Source organism: Panulirus ornatus, chromosome 64, assembly GCF_036320965.1.
Source record: "Panulirus ornatus isolate Po-2019 chromosome 64, ASM3632096v1, whole genome shotgun sequence".
Classification (NCBI taxonomy): Eukaryota; Metazoa; Arthropoda; class Malacostraca; order Decapoda; family Palinuridae; genus Panulirus; species Panulirus ornatus.
In genome coordinates, this window is record NC_092287.1 from 20,713,475 (window position 1) to 20,735,120 (window position 21,646).

Consider the following 21,646-nt stretch of genomic DNA (forward strand, 5'->3'; position numbering starts at 1 on the left):
TCTCTCTCTCTCTCTCTCTCTCTCTCTCTCTCTCTCATTCCTGGTCGTGTGTGTGTGTGTCTCAGTTTATGTTTTTGCATGCTGCCTTGCAGTCCTTAGGATACGATTTTGGTTTTAGAACACTACCCCTGATGGATTATTCAGCTGACGGCAGTGTTCCCCAAATACTACCCAGTTCGTAGCTATGATTCCAATCATAACACCGACCGAATCTCTCACGTTAGAACAACCTTGTATATTAACTCAGTCTTTAGAAATCAAACTATCATTATTGCTAGAGGTTCACTTTGGTCCCTTGAGATGAATGTGGTGTATGGGCATCCTCTCCAGTGCATTAAAAGGTGTCAAAGCGATCGGTCCGTGTGTGCCTCTGTGCTTCTCATTTTCAGGATCGTCTCTGAGGCGACCACCGCTTAATTGCTCGCTGGATGGATGCATTTCTTGTCTGTCCTTCTGCCTCCGTCAGGCAAATTCTTCCTTACGTAGGACGCCAGCGTCCGAGGCGTCAAATGTTTTGTCACTCTGGCTTTCAGCACTTGAGTAGCAGGGTTCGAACCCTGTGCACGACGTTACGACCCTCCAGGTGTTGAGAGCACGACCTCTGAGCCACCCTCGGATACGCGATTCATAGGCAATGCCGAGAATAACATTTCACACAGTATTATCTCTATCAATAGCCCAGACGTAGATGACTCTGTTAAGGAATCCAGGTTTCCTTCAAGAGATATGATTCATCTGCCACCCAAAGCAAAAAAGAAAAGATTCTTGAGCCACACCAAGCAGAAGGACACAGCGATGTTAAAGATGACGTCTCCATGCCAGAGCGCATGACGACGGAGAAAAGTTGTCATCATAACAAGGTCATGATTGGAAGAGGAAATAGTCAGGAAGCCTGTATGATAGAGGTATGAGGTTGCGATGAGGCATCGTGAGTGGAAAACCTCCCTCCGTTTACGCACAAATAGGTACTTTATCATGAGTGGATGATTACGCACACAAGCGTATGAATGTCTGCGTTTGTCTATATGTCTGTCTAGGTATGTATATATATCTCTCTGTATCATCTACTAAGATGAAATGATAAGACTGCTTGTGTAGACTTCTGTAGACTATAGTCCTAGTTTCTGTCTGTCCAGGACGTAGATGAAAACCTTAATGCGTTTCCCTCAGGAGGAAAGGGTACGTCCATTTGGACGACGATTCAGGGGCGTCTGAATGTCTGGTGGTGGTGGTAACTGTATGGGCTGGTCCTGGGTACAGAGTGGAGCATGGGAGGAATGTTCATAATAGTGGATGGCTGAGTTAGGATGATGAGGGATTGATTAAGAGGGAGGGAGTGAACCAAGGGAAGAACAGGACTTTCCCAAAAGTACTTCAGAGAATTTTCCAAGTCAGAGGAGATTGTTTTATGACGGGAAGGGAGGAGGAGGAGGTTTTATGTTCAGGAGGTGAGAGGCAGTCCATCACTCGTGGATGTGGAGGGTGAATGCCTCCCTCGCCCCTAGAGGGATATACGTCACCTCTACCACAACTCCATTCCACCCCTGCCACACTTATGTCCTCCCCAAAGCATATAGTCATTCCCTCACCCTTCACGGTCGCCACACCCCGTGTCCTCCCAGCACAGTCATTCCCTCAACAAAACGTTAACCAACCACCTCCAGTCATCCCCACCAGTTCAGACCTCGCTCCCTGACCCCGCACACAAGCCATCATCTTGCCTCTCCAGCCGGTACGTGCCATCATCGATAATGCACACTTAATAATTAGTCTTATAGCCGTCTCTGTGTGTGTGTGTGTGTCCCACCTCCGCACCTCACCATCATCACACTCCCATCTCCAACCCCCGACCACACACTCCCCCAGCAGCACGTTGAGCAACGTTACCCTAACCCGGAAATAAACTTCTGCGAAGAGCTGCAACTCGCACAAGGGTGAAAACATTTTGGAAAATGAGTTACACGAGATTCGAACCCACGAGTGTGTAAACCGAGGCAAAACTGCAGAACAATTTAATTATGTTCAACCTGTAGTACAAGCACCATGGAGACGTGTAATATAATCATGCAAAATAAGAGCCCAGATCTCCAGCAACGTAGCCTCGACGTAGACAAGCCCAGTTTTCGCAAGCGGTCGCGCAAACACTCCCTAAACCGCATAATTTCCAGCAGTCTCTTTGACATCGTCTTAAAGTTTGGGGCAGAATTACCGACGTCAACATTACCAACTTCCAAGTTTGTGTCAACTCCTCCCGCCTTAGAGAGTCACTTGATGTTGTTAGTGTCTGAAAGATGTATGAGAAGAAAGAGACTAGAAAGTGGAGTGAGTAGAAAGTGGAGTGAGGCCGCATTACATTGTGGGTCGGGATAAAAACTTTGTCTTACATTCATTAGGGAATCTGACTGGTGTATGGAGATTCATGTAATATCTCAAAGGAATTTCCAGATATTAACAGAGTTCATAAAAAGGTTTATGCCTCGATGGGTTTAGGAAAGGTTTTGATATTGAATTGAAATGTAACAGGAAATAATTACATCAAAGACTTAATTTCTTAAAAGTGTTTATGTACAGTTTCGGACTAAAGTCTTGGTAATTGTCAAAGATCGTGGCAGCGACTGAACGAAGCTGTATCGATGCTTCTGTCTCTATCCGTCGAGATCAAGGCTTCGTTTACACCCGTAGTTGAAGCTGTACCGAACACTATTTCTCTGCCTGTAATTATCAAAGATCGTGGCAGCGACTGAACGAAGCTGTATCGACGCTTCTGTCTCTATCCGTCGAGACCAAGAGTTCGTTTACACCCCTAGTTGAAGCTGTACCGAACACTATTTCTCTGCCTGTAATTATCAAAGATCGTGGTTGCAACTGAACGAAGGTGTATCGACGCTTCTGTCTCTATCCGTCGAGACCAAGGCTTCGTTTACACCCGTAGTTGAAGCTGTACCGATTCTCTGCCTGATGAGACAGTGGCTTCAGTACATCCCTGGTTGAAGCATTACTAACACTACACAGACCTCGATGGCTTCCAAGGTGGTAGATGGAACGAGATCTCGGTACATCTTTAGTCGAAATGGTACGACATGTACTCTCGCCAGCTGACAAAATGCTGTACGTAAGCCTCTTCTCCGCCCGTCGAGACAAAGGGTTCGGTACACATCTATGCTCGAAGTTTTGGCGAACCCTCTTTCTCTGCTTGTTGAAATAGAAGGTTCGGTACACACTCAGTGCACGGCGCTGTAAACCCCTGGTTGAAACAGTACCGAGCCGTCTGTCTCCGTCTGACCAGACAGAGTGTTCGAGACACCACTGAACGTGCTTGCACTGAACTCTTTGTGTAGGCCTGTCGAGACAGAGGGTTCGGTACTGTTTCGATCAGGTTTGTCTCCGGGAATTTCGTTTGCCCCAATATAGGATCAAGACGATTTATCGAAAATGCCTTCTGGAGAGAGTCTTCTTTGATATCACGACTGGAAACGTAAATAAAACATTTTCCTTTAGCTCCTGTAAGTGAAATGAGGATCTAAAAAGCTAAGCTTCGAAGCCAGTCTTGGACGCTGATAGCTGATGATGAATGGACGTAAAAACTGCTGTGTGGTGGTTGTTTGGCTGTCGAGTTCTGGCTAGGTGCGGTCACCATCGGCAGACAGGCCTTAGTATATCTTCCCCCCCGGGTGTGTGTCATGTGAGTTCGCTCGGCTCTGCTCCTGGTGAGGTGATGCCCAGACGCTGTATACGTGGAGCCTGCTGGGTCATCTCCCGCATGGTTGGTGGTTATCATGTGGTCTGTTGTGGGAATGCTGTCGACCGACTGACTTCGAACCAGTTTGCTGACTTTGGCTGGTCTCGTATAGACGAGGCTATAAAGAGTGAATGTGAGGTTTACTGACTTGGCTTCTATGTGATCAGGATTGTCCATAGTGTACTCTGATCCTGTTGGTTATGGCTGTATGAGGAGAACGTAGGATCTGTTGGTTGAGCATCGGGAGGGTTGGGTTGGTGCTACACTGGGTGAACATAGAATGCTGCTGGCTGAACTCCTGGATGGCTGATGTATTACTGAGTGAACGTGAGGTCTGCTGGCTCAACTCCTGGATGGTTGATGCGGTGTTGAGTGAACGTAAGATCAGCTGGCTCAGCTAGTGGATGGTTCAGTGAACGTGAGGTCTGCTGTCTCACCTCCTGGATGGTTGATGCGGTGTTGAGTGAACGTAAGATCAGCTGGCTCAACTAGTGGATGGTTCAGTGAACGTGAGGTCTGCTGTCTCACCTCCTGGATGGTTGATGCGGTGTTGAGTGAACGTAAGATCAGCTGGCTCAACTAGTGGATGGTTCAATGAACGTGAGGTCTGCTGGCTCAACTCCTGGATAGGTTGATGCGGTGCTGAGTGAACGTAAGATCAGCTGGCTCAACTAGTGGATGGTTCAGTGAACGTGAGGTCTGCTGTCTAACCTCCTGGATGGTTAGTGATGTACAGAGTGATCCTACGCTACTGAGCAGGCAAATGCTTACACAGGACGCTGTGTGTATTAGATTAAGATGTAAACACGCATTCATAAGGAAGTAGATACATAAAGGTTCACTTTATAACACATTATATAATGAACTCTGTTAATATCTGGAAATTCCTTTGAGATATTACATGAATCTCCATACACCAGTCAGATTCCCTAATTATATAATGCCAATTATCTCGTATAGAACATATTGTATATACCAATGATCGTTTTGAAAGTGTCTTATCTACTTCCTTGGACAATGTTTCTTGTTTATCTGTCTCATCTGCCCAGTTCTCTAGGTTTATCGTCTGTCTATTTCGCCAGTTTCATTCTGTCTCAGCATTTTCTCTTTATAACGTACGTTTCATCGAACCGTTTTTACTTTATGTTCCTTAGTTGATGACCTGGTCTTGTTAATAGTCGTTGTTTTTCGTTTAATGATTAAAGCCTTCATTGTCTATACCACTCAAACGATTCCTCTTTTATCACAGCGGTTCTTCCCTTTTTATCTTAATCATTCGAACTGATTATTTGTAAGACGATAGGATGAAGTTGATCAATTTATGGAAGGGTTTATCTCTTTTACCAAACCTTCGTCTGCCGTGAGGTGCTCGGGGGTCTGTGAACAAACTATACAGTGTTGCTCCTTTGGTTAGCTAGGCTATTGGAGGACGCAACCCGTAGGCTGTGTCTGCGAAGAAATTGCCTCGTTACTACTCCGATCCACTAGGCTGTTTGAGGATGCGATTTGTCGCCTCATTTCTATATCTATCATTCATTTGTTTCGTCACTTGATCTTGTACGTCCAGAACTGTAGAAATATGAAAGAAAACGACGGTATTACGCTGGAGAGATTTTGGGGGTGAGATGTAATCTGAGAGGGGGGGCATGTTTATTCATTGGCTGTTGACGAAAAAAGCGCCAAATTGATTTCTTTCACGAAGAAGAAATTCTAACTGGCGCTTTTATACTGAAGTTACTTACTTATACCTGGATTTAGGAAGGTTTAATGACTGTTAAAACAATACAGAAGACAACCTATCCTCATGTGACTTAAAGAGAACAGTTGATCTCCAAATTTTAAGATACGTGTCAGAAGCCATTCTACCAAGTGCAAATAAATCGCGTGATATATATATATATATATATATATATATATATATATATATATATATATATATATATACATATATATATATATATATATATATATATATATATATATATATATATATATATATATATATATTTCCCCAGCTGGGAGTGGATCTGTCAGCGGATGGAACCATGGAAGCGGAAGTGGATCATAGGGTGGGGGAGGGGGCGAAAATTTTGGGAGCCTTGAAAAATGTGTGGAAGTCGAGAACATTATCTCGGAAAGCAAAAATGGGTATGTTTGAAGGAATAGTGGTTCCAACAATGTTGTATGGTTGCGAGGCGTGGGCTATGGATAGAGATGTGCGCAGGAGGATGGATGTGCTGGAAATGAGATGTTTGAGGACAATGTGTGGTGTGAGGTGGTTTGATCGAGTAAGTAACGTAAGGGTGAGAGAGATGTGTGGAAATAAAAAGAGCGTGGTTGAGAGAGCAGAAGAGGGTGTTTTGAAATGGTTTGGGCACATGGAGAGAATGAGTGAGGAAAGATTGACCAAGAGGATATATGTGTCGGAGGTGGAGGGAGCGAGGAGAAGAGGGAGACCAAATTGGAGGTGGAAAGATGGAGTGAAAAAGATTTTGTGTGATCGGGGCCTGAACATGCAGGAGGGTGAAAGGAGGGCAAGGAATAGAGTGAATTGGAGCCATGTGGTATACAGGGGTTGACGTGCTGTCAGTGGATTGAATCAGGGCATGTGAAGCGTCTGGGGTAAACCATGGAAAGCTGTGTAGGTATGTATATTTGCGTGTGTGGACGTGTGTATGTACATGTGTATGGGGGGGGGGGGGGGCTGGGCCATTTCTTTCGTCTGTTTCCTTGCGCTACCTCGCAAACGCGGGAGACAGCGACAAAGTATAAAAAAAAAAAAAAAATATATTTCCCCAGCTGTGTAGGTATGTATATTTGCGTGTGTGGACGTATGTATATACATGTGTATGGGGGGGGGGGGCCATTTCTTTCGTCTGTTTCCTTGCGCTACCTCGCAAACGCGGGAGACAGCGACAAAGTATAAAAAAAAAAAGAATATATATATATATATATATATATATATATATATATATATATATATATATATATATATATAATGATAATATTTCACATGCTTAAATAAATGAATACATGTCCTTTACAGAAATAAGCTTTGAAAGGTATTTGGAGATGAAGTGCAGAAACAATCTATATTTTTCTCTCTCTGAGACTGAAATTTGGTCGGGAATAAGTCCAACTGGACTGCAAGAGAGATATCATCTGGCAGCCACTTATACAACGGGTCACGTATAACTGGAAATTTCCTGTCGTCTGGGTTGAGTTTGTGAAACTCAAAGGCAAAGGATTTTCAGTACCGGCAGAGGCATAATACTTTCCACAGAATAATCGTATTTGTGTCATAATCTACGCATGGAAAATCCTGAAGGGTTTGGCTCCCAGCTGTACTCAAAATTAGTTCTTTGACGGCATCTTTGGTATGAAATGCGAAAAAAAAAGAAACTTGAAAGAAAGGTACAATGAGCATACTACGAAGAACTGTTATCTTTCAAGCCAAAAATTCTTTTCTTCATTTGTTAGATCTTAAGCTGTTGAAATCAGTATGAACTATTCAGTGGCGGAAATCTATCAAAAAAGGCTTCAAGATGTATTTTCAGTGTCCTGGACCAGCTAGGATGTGTTGAAGACGTAGGAGGTACTTGTTCCATCCAAATGTGTGCTTGAGCGTAGGAACAACACTAGACAACTTAGATTTTGAACTGTAGAAGCAGAAAGAAGTCTTGCTGAAGTTAACACAGGGTCTAGGTATGATAAGGCGAGGTCAATGTGATTATGGAATTAATTACCTGCTGCCGTGATCATTGCGAAAGTCAGTGATTTTTCATTGATGGAAACTTGAAAACCAACTTCTTCCGACCGTCCCTAATCAAATTGGATAGATGATATCTCCGTTACCCCCGTAGGTCATCCGTTTTCTACAGTATATCTATCGGTATGTTGTAAGAATACGTAATACAGACACAGCCACTTACCGTCTATCCAATCTGTGGCTTCACCCATCAGTCATAACCCTTTGTTCACGGCCAGTCAATCCATTTCCTATCCACTGAAGTACAACCCCTTCAATGCCATGAGACTGAATGGTTTTCTAATAATCTTTGATACCGAAACTTATCGAAAGCTCTTTTGAAAATCTAAATAGATGACATCAACTGCTTTACTTTCGTCATACGCACGAAGGAGATTCGTCAAACATGAGCGATTTCGTCGAGGGCCATGCTAAAGTGGTGGTTCACCAGATGGTGGCAGACAATACATAAGAAATGCCCTTGTTTACGTTACAAGCGCGTCTTATAACGCACGTATTGTGTGCTACTCCTACTGCTGCATTCTAGTAACGAGAATAACCAGGCCAGACGCCGCTCCTCCATAGTTCATTTCAGGAGTTTGGTCGTCATTCTGGCTTCCTCACTGCAAATACGAGTAGGTGAAATATCCGCCCGCCTCTTTGTTTACCGTCGAGACCGGCGCTGGCCCTGGGAGAGAGTGAGGGAGGAGGAGGGAAGGCACCACCAGCTCACAGAGTGGAGGTGGATTGAATCCGTCGACTGACTGATTACTCAAAAACGGGAGAGCTGCAATTGACTGTCGACCGTGAAGTGGGAATGGGGAAGACCTGTACCCCTGAAGTCAGTAGGTAATTTGCTGTCGACGGTGGGGGCGAGGGGTAACTTGTCGTCGACTTTGAAGTGGGAAGAAGCGCTCTCCTGTCCATTCCGTACAGTTGGTGCAGTTGGCCGTCGATCGTCAACCGGAGTGTAGCGCCTCAACTGTCGACTCTGAGTTGCCTATGGATCGCCCTTTGTTCACCATGAATCGCGCGGGAGCAGCTCAGGCTGTCGACGGGGGAGTTAAACATGTAGTGAGCTGTTGGCATAGTACTGGAACGGGAGGGAGAATAACTGGCTTGTCACATCATTACGACTCGAGGAAGAGCTCATTGTGTGAGGGATTAACCCTGGTAGGTTTCTCTTCCACCTGTCCCCTCTCCCAGGCATTTTGTCAACCGAACTTTTCCACCACCACCCACAAATGACCCGTTTGGAGATAACCGATCCCCCATCCTGGTGAAGGTTCGCCGTGATTGTACCCTGAACGTAAACCGCCTTCGATGACACGTATGGATCTCCATCATACCCGCCTTCGATCACACGTATGGATCTCCATCATACCCGCCTTCGATCACACGTATGGATCTCCATCATACCCGCCTTCGATCACACGTATGGATCTCCATCATACCCGCCTTCGATCACACGTATGGATTGCCGTCTTCATCATACCCGTCGTCGCCACCCGCGTATATCCTCTGTTCTTCGTGATGCGAAGTGTCGCCAACGCTGATCATAGACTCCCCCCCAAAGGGCACTTGCCCTTTTTTATGGATTACAGCGTCGTGCCTTTAAGGATACGCGTTTCCAGGCAGTTTGCACCGAGGTCTGGAAAAAAAGGACAGGTGGAACACATTCCCGTATTGCCTAGATAGGCGACGTTCCTAAAGGAAAGATCTCTGGCTCTCGTAAGATGATGATTGCTGTGGTGTCATCAAGGAGGACTTTGTGACACACTTGCAAGCATAGTGTTTATCACTGGTGTTTGTACAGTCGCTGAGTCTACGACCAGACTAGGGGTGTGTGGCGTTCGGTGCTGAGTGGAGGATTATAGGGAAAGCTTTTTTATCGTTCGCTCTCTCGTAATCATCACTGTTCTAGGAACAGCCTTGAGCACGTCGTTACCATCCCTCAATGACCATTTGACCCCCGACGGTGAAGGGTCAGGTCAAAGGCTAGGCCAACATACCCAAAGGCTATACCATAGTGCTCAAAGGGACTGTCAAAACAGAGACCTCGAGAAGCAGTGGTTACTGGAGTTTCCAGCTAGAGAGTCAAGCTTGATGGATTATTTTAAGTTGCGTTTGTAGTGATAATTAGTGTCGTTGTGTGAGGGAGAGAGAGAAAAAAAAGCGAAAAAATAGCATTCCTCTGGATTGAAGTTCAACTTCCAGCTTGCTGAAGACGCTCACGATCTCTGAAGGCTGTAGTCTGTTTCATTGTTCCTTGAAAGAATAGGATTCGAAAAAGCTACACAGTTTTAGAAAAGACGACTAATATATATATATATATATATATATATATATATATATATATATATATATATATATATATATATATATATTTCTCCCCTTTCCCTGGGGAGAAGGAAGAAAGAATACTTCCCACGTATTCCCGGCGTGTCGTAAAAGGCGACTAAAAGGGGAGGGAGCGGGAGGGGCTGGAAATCCTCCCCTCCATATTTTTTCTCTTTTCTTTTTTATTTTCCAAAAGAAGAAACAGGGAAGGGGGCCAAATGAGGATATTCCCTCCAAGGCTCAGTCCTCTGTTCTTAACGCTACCTCGCTAACGCGAGAAATAGCGAATATGTATGAAGAGAGAGAAAAAAATAGAATATATATATATATATATATATATATATATATATATATATATATATATAGTGTTACCTTGCATTTCTCAAAAACTCATTCATCACATGATCGCACGAACAGAATCTTTCTCCCTTGCAGAATGGCCAGCTTGCATGTTTTAAGCCATACTCCATTCGCTCCTCTTTGCTGCATTCATTCGGCTCTGGTTTCTTTGCCTGAGCACAGCAATGCAGCTGGATGGTGTATACCGTCGGTTCCTGACGGTCTGGGGCGTGTGCACGGGTTCTAAAGTTGCATTCGCATGGCCGTAGTGATGGGAGAAGGGATTTGGCTTCCACACCAAGCGAATTGGCCCCTTGGAGCTGTGCGTTCGTAGCAGTGAGAGCTGGCCGGTCTGTCCGCTGCTGTTCCGTGGTGGTGTCTGTTGTTCGCTGCTTCCTAATCACCCATTTGCTGCTTGGGATGTACTTTCCCAAGGCTTTCTCTACTTGGGCCTTCGTAGTGGTTGGTGATGATCGCCCATCGCGTTTTTTTTTTTTGTTAAAGATGGTTTATTGTAGCTGCGTTCCATTCTCTTGTTAAAAAGTACAAGTGCACAAACAGACAGGTTTCGAGTCTGATTCATTTATACATGTTTCGAATTGTAGATTCGTGTCTTTTGAATCTCTGTGGGTATTCGTGATTCAAAGTCGTATAAGAAGAGGAAATATAGCATGAATTTTTTAAATGATTCACTCCCTAACATAATGTACTAATATCAAATGTCATTGTCTCTACCCATTCAAATTTCTCATTTAGCTTAGTCAATTTCCGAACGGTATTTGGATTATCCTTTTTGTGTTTTCTTTTCTTATTTTTCTCAATCATAGGAGCATGATATTTGGTAAATGGTGAGTCATCTCTTTAGCTTTCCAAACTTCATTTCTCAACAGTGAGTGTGATTGGATTACTTTAAAGGAAATGGTCCAAAGTAGTGAGTTACATTAGTTTGTTCAATTTAAAGTAAAAAAAAAAAAGAAAAAAATCATTATCACTTCAAAGTGTAAGTTTTAGAAAGAATATGGTACGTGGAGGTGTAAGACATGCAGCAAATGATCAGAGTTACCAAGTATACCAGAATAACTGTGACTTATTTCGAATTCCACCAAATACAGTGGTGAAGATACTTTTTTTGCCCACTGTACAACCATCCCCTTTCCATCTCGGATCACTGCCAGGCCTTTGCCTCCTGTAAGTAATGCATGTAGGTACTAACCTCCCTCTCTCTCTCTCTTTCCTCTTGTATGTACTGTTCCCTGGACACTGATACGCTACCTCATCCCTTTTCCTCCTGTGAGTCCTGCCACGCCATTGACATAACTGATCCTTGGGGGTCTATCCTCTGTCAGTCCTGCTTGCCCGTCGCTGTAATACTAAACCCAATGGGTCATCAGTGTTGGTTTATATATATTTTTTTCCGTCACTGACATACTGTCCTCTCTCTCTCTCTCTCTCTCTCAAATACTAACCTTCCTCTCTTGCTCCTCTCTCTCCTCCTCTTCCCCCCCACACAGACCTGTCGGCGGGCGTGGTGTGGGCGTGGGACGCGGACGACCAGCAGGAGGGCACCAACGCCCACCTCACCTACTCCATCGAGAAGAATGTGGTGGACGAGCGCTCCGGCCAGGCCATCTTCACCGTCCACCCCGAGACCGGCCTCGTCCGCACCGCCGTCTGCTGCCTCGACCGGGAGACCACGCCCGAGTACCACATCCAGGTGGTGGCCACGGACGGCGGCGGCCTCAAGGGTGAGTCTGCTATCTGGCCAGGGGTCGTAATGTGGGGTGTATCAGCTGGCCAGGGGTCGTAGTGTGGGTCTGCCAGCTGGCCAGGGGCCATTGTCAGGTCTGTCAGCTGGCCAGGGGTCGTAGTGGGATTTACCAGCTGGCCAGGGGGTCCTCGTGAGGCCTCCCCAGCTGGCCAGGGGCCATTTTCAGGTCTGTCAGCTGGCCAGGGGTTTTAGTGGGCTGTACTAGCTGGCTAGGGATCTTCTTGAGGCCTTCCCAGCTGGCCAGGGGTCATGATGAGGCGTGCCAGCTGGCCAGGGGTCTTCTTGAGGCCTTCCCAGCTGGCCAGGGGTCATGGTGAGGCGTGCCAGCTGGCCAGGGGTCATGGTGAGGCGTGCCAGCTGGCCAGCCATCATGATAGTGGTGTGGTAGAAATCATCAGTCCATCTCCATATCAACCATGAGACCCCCCCACTAGTGCCCTGGGTTTTACACCATAATCAACCATGGTGAGACCCCCAGTGCCCTGGTTGCCCCATTATGATCAACCAACTTCTGAAGACATGTTCTTACACTTGACTCAACACTTGACTCAATTTCGAGCCATTGTCTCCATCATCCTCAAGTCCAACACAGAGCCCGAGTCTTCTAAAAAGCCCCCCCTTGAAAACTGGACAGGAGTCGAGACTTAAGTCTACATCATGACTAACTTATTATAAACCCAGGGGGTAATGGTGGTCGTCTGGTTGTTAGCTATCTCGGCCTCTTGTTTCTGAACATCTCGTCTGTGTTAGAACCATAAGGACATGTCGCCAGCCTGGTGGTTAGGGCCAAGTGTGTGTGTGTGTGTGTGTGTGTGTGTCAAAGTGGATGTTTTCAGCTGCTCATGGATTCTATGACGTGTGTTAAGCTCTGCTTGGGCGCCCTGCCTGATGGGGTGTCACAATGGATTATGTCAGCTGTCACGATAGATTGTGTCAGGTGTCACGATAGATGGTGTCAGGTGTCACGATAGACTGTGTCAGGTGTCGCGATAGATTGTGTCAGCTGTCACGATAGATTGTCTCTGCTGTCTGTTGTTATCAGGTGATGAGAGTCTATCGTGACAGCTGTCTATTGTTATCAGGCGATGAGAGTCTATCGTGACAGCTGTCTGTTGTTATCAGGTGATGAGAGAGTTCGTCACAGGGGATTGTATCTGCTGTTCGAAATGGACCTGCATAAGTTGTCCTGGCGTCGCGAAGGAGGATCTAGAATATGTCTAAATGTGTCAGGTAGATATGTCTAAATGTGTCAGGTAGATATGTCTAAATGTGTCAGGTAAATATGTCTAAATGTGTCGGGTAAATATGTCTAAATGTGTCAGGTAGATATGTCTAAATGTGTCAGGTAAATATGTCTAAATGGGTCAGGTAAGTACGTCTAAATGTGTCAGGTAAATATGTCTAAATGTGTCAGGTAAATATGTCTAAATGTGTCGGGTAAATATGTCTAAATGTGTCGGGTAAATATGTTTAAATGTGTCAGGTAAATATGTCTAAATGTGTCAGGTAAATATGTCTAAATGTGTCAGGTAAATATGTCTAAATGTGTCAGGTAAATATGTCTAAATGAGTCAGGTAAATATGTCTAAATGAGTCAGGTAAATATGTCTAAATGTGTCAGGTAAATATGTCTAAATGTGTCAGGTAAATATGTCTAAATGTGTCAGGTAAATATGTCTAAATGTGTCAGGTAAATATGTCTAAATGTGTCAGGTAAGTAACGCTAGATCGACATCCTGATCATCATTCAGGGAGAAAATGAGAATGTTTGCCTGCGAGACCAACTCCCAAACCTCTCTCTCTCTCTCTCTCTCTCTCTCTCTCTCTCTCTCTGAACATGGAGAGGATTTGAGGTAGGAGGATTTAGCTGACTGGATGAAGGAGGGCAATGAATACGGTAAATTGGCGGCGTCTATTGTGTGTCGTGACTGGTCCCCTCTGGCGCCTTCCCTCCCCGCCGTCGTCATCACCATCACTCGATGACCAATTAGCCTCGCTCGCTCTGTCGTAATGGCCCTAGAGAGCGGCAGTTTAAGTCGAAGGGGGGGGAGAATGGTCCGGTCTGGTCTGGCCCAGGCGCGCGCGCGGTTGTCGTCAGAGAAATGGACGGTTTGACATGCGTTAGTTTTGGCCCGTGTCGTAAACTAACACTCTCTCTCTCTCTCTCTCTCTCTCTCTCTCTCTCTCTCTCTCTCTCTCTCTCTCTAGCAAAAGGGGGGCAGTTTAAGTCGACGGTGAATGATGGTCGAGCAAGCGGAAGGAAGTTAGTCTAAGCGATACCATTGGGCTGGAGGGCAGCAGTTAGGGCAGATAGCTTAGCGAGAGGCAGTTTATTATTTTTAAGGGATGATAGCCTGGCGGGCGGCGGCAGTTTAAGCTACAGCTGGAGTGATCTGCTCTCTTCTCTCCTGCTCCCAGCTGGCCGATGCTCCCAGCTGGCCAATGTAATATAAGTACTGATGGTAACCAGCTTCGCAGAGGATCATCTGATGGGCATTCTATCTATCTATCTATCCCTATCGAACTATATTTCTATAGTCAATTCCAGTGACTTAATTGGGAGGGAAAAATATATAGACATAAACACAGAACACACACAGGTTAAAAGATGGGACAGAAATAGAGTTAGGAATCTATTCTTCACAACTAGTTTCGAGAACGTGATTTCGAAGTGGCTGAAGAACCATTTTTTCGAAATGAGAAGGATAAACACACTTAGTTCTTGGCGTCGTTTTCTATTACAATAGATTTTACTCAGGTTTGATCTAGTTATCGTCTGTGAATGTGGCTGAAGAACCAATTTTTCGAAATGAGAAGGATAAAAACACCTAGTTCTTGGCCTCGTTTTCTATTACAATAGATTTTACTCAGGTTTGATCTAGTCATCGTCTGTGAATGTGGCTGAAGAACCAATTTTGGGTTGTGGACGTGTCGAACATCTGATGATGGAGTTTGTATGTGCGAGTGATGGTACATGATCACCACAATACTCTCCAGGGACGATTGCCGGCAATGATTTGAGCGTGTTGTGTCGCCGTTTGATGCCAAAGGCAAGAGTAATTTGCATTTAGATTGTTATTCAGTAAAGCTATTTCTCAGTGAACGTTGCAAGTTATCACGTTAAGATTGGCCTGGCCTGGGTATATATATATATATATATATATATATATATATATATATATATATATATATATAGGGGGCCAGGTGAGGATATTCCCTCAAAGGCCCAGTCCTCTGTTCTTAACGCTACCTCGCTAACGCGGGAAATGGCGAATAGTTTAAAAGAAGAAAGAAAGATATATATGAATGGACGCAGCTAAATGGGCTGTTTTAAGGTTTTTAAGGTGAAGTGGGTAATGTGGACGTGGAAGGTTATATCTCTCCATGTTCTCTCTCCTCAAGACTCATTGAAGATACTGGCTATTTTCTGTAGGTACCATTTTTGCTGTACTTCTTAAGCTACTGCTACTACTACCACACACACACACACACACACACACACACACACATGTGGTGTAATGTTTAACTAGTCGACACGGGCCCGAATGAGTTCGAATCCGGTGTGTGGCAGTCGTCCTGTATCTAACCCAGGTGTTCATCTTTCCCTCATGGCTTGTCGATGAATGTGTATCTTGCTTAGGTTGGGAAGTGTGTGTATGTTGGTGCGTGTGTGTGTGTGTGTGGGTGTGGGTGTGTGGGTGGGTGGGTGGGTGGGTGGTTGGGGGGAAATAGATTTTATAAGGTTTTAGTAATCAGAACGCCTCTGTATATCCTAATGGAACTGTGCGAACCCTAGTGCCAACTGCATTGCTGATACTTAGCAGATTTAATATATGCGTTCTTAAGGCGATTTGAAACATTCGGATTTATTCTGCTGCATAAAGTAAGGCCATAGTGTCGGGGATTGTGAAGACCAGGGAAAATGTTACGTTGATTAACGTAAAACTAATACCTCAAACTGTCGTATGAGTCACTGATCTTGCGCTCACATTCACTAACAGTATCATTCAATCCTTAGCATCAAAATGGCCATCGCATTGATACAACCCTTCTCCATAAGCATTCCTTTTTTCCCCTTCGTTCCTCTCATTGATACGACTCCTCTCCACAAGCATTTCTCTTATATTTCCCCCCCTTCGCTCCTCTCATTACCAGGTGCGTGAGGACCAACAGTATCCCAAGTCTCGTAGACTCGCATCTCAACACTCTATAACCCAAGACCCACCGTTCTTCCCCTCCGCAGAAGTGGCACCTCCTCCTCCTCCTCCTTCACCCTCATCACCACACTAACACTCCTCCCCCACAAGACTTTCCCCCAGGAACGTTCCCAAAACCATTACGCCCCCCAATCCCTCCTTAACTTCGCTTCACTTTGAGCCAGAACATCCAAGTTCCCCCTCATCAAACATAGCAACTTGCTCGCTCTCTCTCTCTCTCTCTCTCTCTCTCTCTCTCTCTCTCTCTCTCTCTCTCTCTCTCTCTCTCTCTCTCTCTCTCTCTCTCTCATCATGGTTTCAGCGCCACGCATTTATACACCCCGGCTTGAGCTCTCGAGAACTTCTTGTTTGGTTCTTCTTTTGTTCGTTTTCCCGGGAAAGTGTGAGTAGAGGAGGGAGGGACTTCCAACCCCCTGCTCCTGCCCTCTTCCAGTACGCTGGAAACGCGTGGATAGTAGTGCAAGTCTCCTATCTATCCCCCAGGAGCAAAGGAATCAATGCGATTCGGGTGAAAGAATACGTAGGGTGAAGTACTCGTTGTCAAGTGTTATTTGAAGTACTCGTTGTCAAGTGTTATTTGAAGTACTCGTTGTCAAGTGTTATGTGAAAGATGCGGAAACAAAAGTGAATGATCACATTACAGAAGTGTATACTTCTGCTCAGTATGTCTGGTAAGGAGGGTGTTGATTGAGAGAGTGGTGGTATGCACATAACATCTGACTGGCTAAAAACACTGTGGCTTCAGGAGAGGAAGAGAATTATTTTGCATTAGGTATTTGCATTGAAGAATTTTTGTGGGGAAATACTTGGAGAGTGACATGTATGTGGCATTTAGAGATCTTCATAAATCGTATTTGTATGGATTATTGAGAGGGGCTTGTGGAATACATAAGGGAAGAGAAATGTTCCTAAATACAGTGCGGACATTTTACTCTGAGAGCAAGACATAAGTGCGAGTAGGTAAGGAGGAGGAGGAGTGGTTCCCCGTGAAGGTGGACTCGCGTCATGGATGCAAGATGTCATCATGGTTATCTAATCTGGGCGTTGAAGGAGAAGAATTCAACGGTTTCAGGGTGAGAGGTTGGTGTTTTGTATGCTTGGGGGTGGAGGCCGGGTGGAGTGGGAAGTGAATCAGCTGCTGTATGCTGATGACGCGACTCCGATTGCAGACTTTAGACAGACGAACCAGAAGCTGGAAACAGTGATGTGGGAGAGTGTGTGGAGGGAGAAAGTTGAGAGCCATTGTCAACGTTAGTAAGGTACTGAAGTGTAGTAAGGGTGACGTGAGCATAGATCGAATGGGGGAAGACCTAGAGGAAATGAGGTGTGTCAGGCACCTATGAGTAGGTATTGGAAGCTCATAAAAACATGAGCGCTGAAGTGAGTCATTTGGTGGGAGAGGGGGCGGAGGGACGTCCCGGCTACATGGATGAGTGTGTGGAAGCAAAGGACAGTATTTGTTAAGGATAATATCTGTTAGCTGGCCTCTATACTCCCTCGATTTTGTCTGTGTCCTTCCTCAAGTTAAGTTGACCCAACACCGAACGCACTGCTCAAGATAGGGACACAAAAAAGGAATGGTATGTGAGGATAATTTCCCTAAACGTAGTTTCGAAAACCCTGCCTTTAAATGAGGGTGATTTAACGTGTCGAGTCTCTGTTTTAAGCCCCTATTATTTCATCTCTATATGGACGCTACGTGTGAGTGGAACTTCTGCAGATCTAACTGTTAACTGGACGTGTATCCATGTCACTCCAGGTACGGGTACAGTGGTGGTGCGTCTGGTGGACGTGAACGACAACTCGCCTCGCCTGACCCGCGACCTGTGGCAGGTGGAGGTGGACGAGACCTGGGGCCACGGAGCCCCCAGGGACGACACCCTCCTCCAGGTCTCCACCGCCGACCACGACACCTCCAACTACTTCTTCTACCGGGTCAGTCTACCTTCCTCATCTACCGGGTCAGTCTACCTTCCTTATCTTCTACCGGGTCAGTCTACCTTCCTCATCTTCTACCGGGTCAGTCCACCTTCCTCATCTACCGGGTCAGTCTACCTCCACATCTACCGGGTCAGTTGCCTTCTTTCCCATAGTCATTATGCTGCTTCTTACGACTCAGTAAACCTCTTTCACCTGCTCAGTCGACGCCTTTGATGAGTGAGTCGACCACTTGTACAGAGTCAATCACCCACGTTCTCCTAGGTCATATGGCATCTTGTACCTGGGTCAGTCAGCTTACACTTCTACTATATCAGTCGACTTCTTTTTACTGAATCAGTCGACCTGCTTAGCTCGTGTTTGAACTGGATCAGTGAACTTCATCGTTTCCCCTGCTTGAACTGGTTCAGTGACCACCTTATAATACCGGGAGGGTTCTGTTCTCTCTCTCTCTCTCTCTCTCTCTCTCTCTCTCTCTCTCTCTCTCTCTCTCTCTCTCTCTCTCTCTCTCTCTCTCTCTCTCTTTCTCTACAGGGTCAATTGATCTCTTCTTCTTCTTCTTCTTCTTCTTCATCTTCTTCTTCTTCTTCTTCTTCTTCTTCTTCTTCTTCTTTTCTTCTTCTTCTTCTTCTTCCGGGACAGTTGACCAAATCTTCCACCAGGGGCAGTCGACCTCGTCTATCGAGTCACTTTCCTTCTCTTACTGGATCAAGCTAATGCTTTTTGCCAAGTTAGTCAGCCTTGCCTACCGGGGTCAATCCATGGGATCATCCACTTGTCATCATTCAGTCAGGTCCATCATCCATTCCATCCGGATCCATCCATCCTAGATTGGATTCTGAGAATGAAGGTCTCCAACAGACGCCCATGCCATCATGGAGGTCTCCAACAGACGCCCATGCCATCATGGAGGTCTCCAACAGACGCCCATGCCATCATGGAGGTCTCCAACAGACGCCCATGCCATCATGGAGGTCTCCAACAGACGCCCATGCCATCATGGAGGTCTCCAACAGACGCTCATGTCATCATGGAGGTCTCCAACAGACGCCCATGCCATCATGGAGGTCTCCAACAGACGCTCATGCCTTCATGGAGGTCTCCAACAGACGCCCATGCCATCATGGAGGTCTCCAACAGACGCCCATGCCATCATGGAGGTCTCCAACAGACACTCATGCCATCATGGAGGTCTCCAACAGACGCCCATGCCATCATGGAGGTCTCCAACAGACGCCCATGCCATCATGGAGGTCTCCAACAGACACTCATGCCATCATGGAGGTCTCCAACAGACGCTCATGCCATCATGGAGGTCTCCAACAGACGCTCATGCCATCATGGAGGTCTCCAACAGACGCTCATGCCATCATGGAGGTCTCCAACAGACGCCCATGCCATCATGGAGGTCTCCAACAGACGCCCATGCCATCATGGAGGTCTCCAACAGACGCCCATGCCATCATGGAGGTCTCCAACAGACGCTCATGTCATCATGGAGGTCTCCAACAGACGCCCATGCCATCATGGAGGTCTCCAACAGACGCCCATGCCATCATGGAGGTCTCCAACAGACGCCCATGCCATCATGGAGGTCTCCAACAGACGCCCATGCCATCATGGAGGTCTCCAACAGACGCTCATGCCATCATGGAGGTCTCCAACAGACGCCCATGCCATCATGGAGGTCTCCAACAGACGCCCATGCCATCAGAGAATCCTTTTGCTCAGAGACGCCGCATGTTGGCAGTGCTCTTTTGCTTTAAAGATAACCTTACGAAATCACGACGAAGGATTGCATCATCATAAAAAAAAGCTGCCCTCCGCTAGTACTTCCCTCCTTCCTCCACGACTTTCTCGCAAGTAGGAGGTTGAAGGTTGTGGTGTGAACCAGCCTTTCAGAGCCAGCAGTGAGGATTTCCCATAGGGGGAAGGTATCCTGCCATCAATCAATAGATCTGTACCGAAGAATGTCTCTCGCGACTTGCGTTGAGATGAGCTGACACTGTCTTGTTCTGAGGTAAGTCTAGTCGGGCGAACGACGGCGTCTTGTGAGTGTGGAAAATGACGGTGTATTTACGAGCCACATCCCACAGATGTAGCATTCCTCCAAGTAACACCCGCTCCTGTGCTGGACCATAAGATAAAGACGAAGTTTTAGTCGATCCTCTTCATGGGGATGGACTCGCTACATCTCGTCAAGTGAGGTTCTCTTACCTCATGTTTACCACAAGGCTGACTTGGGCGCCCTGCAGCCGAATGTCATGCTCAAGAAGTTATGTAAAGTGGAAAATGATAGGACTTGCTACCAGCCGAGTGTCATGAACAGATGTTAAACGTACGTCATTTTATGTGCATTGTAGTGTAGCTGTGTCACTGAGGGATATGAGGTGCCATGCGCATGTGTGTGGTACGTGTATGAAGTGCCGCGCATGTGTGATGGTAGACATTAGACACCACTGCAAAGATGTGTAGAGGGGGGTGTGTGTATTGGGTCTCGTGTAATGTACGTGTGTTTGTAAGTGAGAGATGCCATGAGGAGATGTGAAGTACAGCTGTAGTGCCACGTTCACTTATGTAGTGACTGAAGTGTGTTACGTACAAGTGTGAAGCCTGTACGAGACGCTAATAGACAATTGTGTAGTAGGTGTCTATTACCGTATCAAGGTTAGTATTAGGTATAGTATTAGGTATCGGATGCTGTGTATATGTGTTTTGACTTCCAGGTTCCATTTTTTTTTCTCCCGTTGTATAATGTCCGTAACCTTGATGTCCATTGGGAGCAATTATGACCAGAGTGAGCGAGTAACCATACCTTACTCCCCTCCTGTGTGTTGCAGGTGGTGGAGGAGAGCGGGTGGGGTTGGCAACACTTCGGGATGCGTACAGAGGGCACGGTGGGGCAGCTCTACGCCCGCCAGACGCTCGACTTCGAGGACCCCGCCCACCGCAGGGGTTTCCGCTTCATGATCCAGGTCACAGACAGGGTAAGTCCACACTAACTTACCCTGAACCTCACCCATGCCCCACATATACACAGCTAGACACATCAAGTAGTGCCTCACACACTCGGTACGGTGCTCGGTGTCTGATGGGTGGTGGTCATGTGGATAATTCTCTAACAGGGAACGATAGCAACCTGGACCCCACGACTACCTGCAACCTCTTGGGCCTTTTGAAGATCTTAAGACCATAAGTTCCGCCAAGTGCGAGAAGTCTGCAGCCACTTGTGGATAAGAATGACTGGAATCACTAATGGCTTTCAGGTATTTGCTCAGTATCCTCCTACGCCGAGCCACTTGAGCGAGGCGCAAGGGATCTTTCAAGTTCGTGTCATTCTCCTGGAACTAGGATGAGAATGAATACCTTCGAGCCTCCTCCTTCCAACCGTTCCTTCCTTATTTCCATATGAAGGAGGTGTACCTTCTACCTCCATTCCTGGTATGTTATTAGTCGCTTTCTCAGTCGATCCAGCAATCGATGTTTGATCTGTTTTCTCTGTCATTCAGTCCTAAGTCTTCCTCACCCTTTTTCCTCCCTATTTTTCCCCCCATTGG

General features: G+C 46.1%; 1 protein-coding gene across 12 annotated transcripts in view; it reads left to right on the forward strand.

Moving 5' to 3' along the window:
- LOC139746178 (putative neural-cadherin 2) overlaps window positions 1–21,646 on the forward strand; it is a 760,037-nt gene that overhangs the window by 477,055 nt on the left and 261,336 nt on the right. The window contains exons 10-12 of one of the 12 annotated variants that reach the window (XR_011712089.1): window positions 11,678–11,911; window positions 17,911–18,086; window positions 20,930–21,076. The exons of the other annotated variants lie outside the window; for them this stretch is intronic. The gene's annotated coding sequence lies outside the window, so the exon portion shown is untranslated. The remainder of the gene's footprint in view (window positions 1–11,677; window positions 11,912–17,910; window positions 18,087–20,929; window positions 21,077–21,646) is intronic. 12 annotated transcript variants of the gene reach the window in all.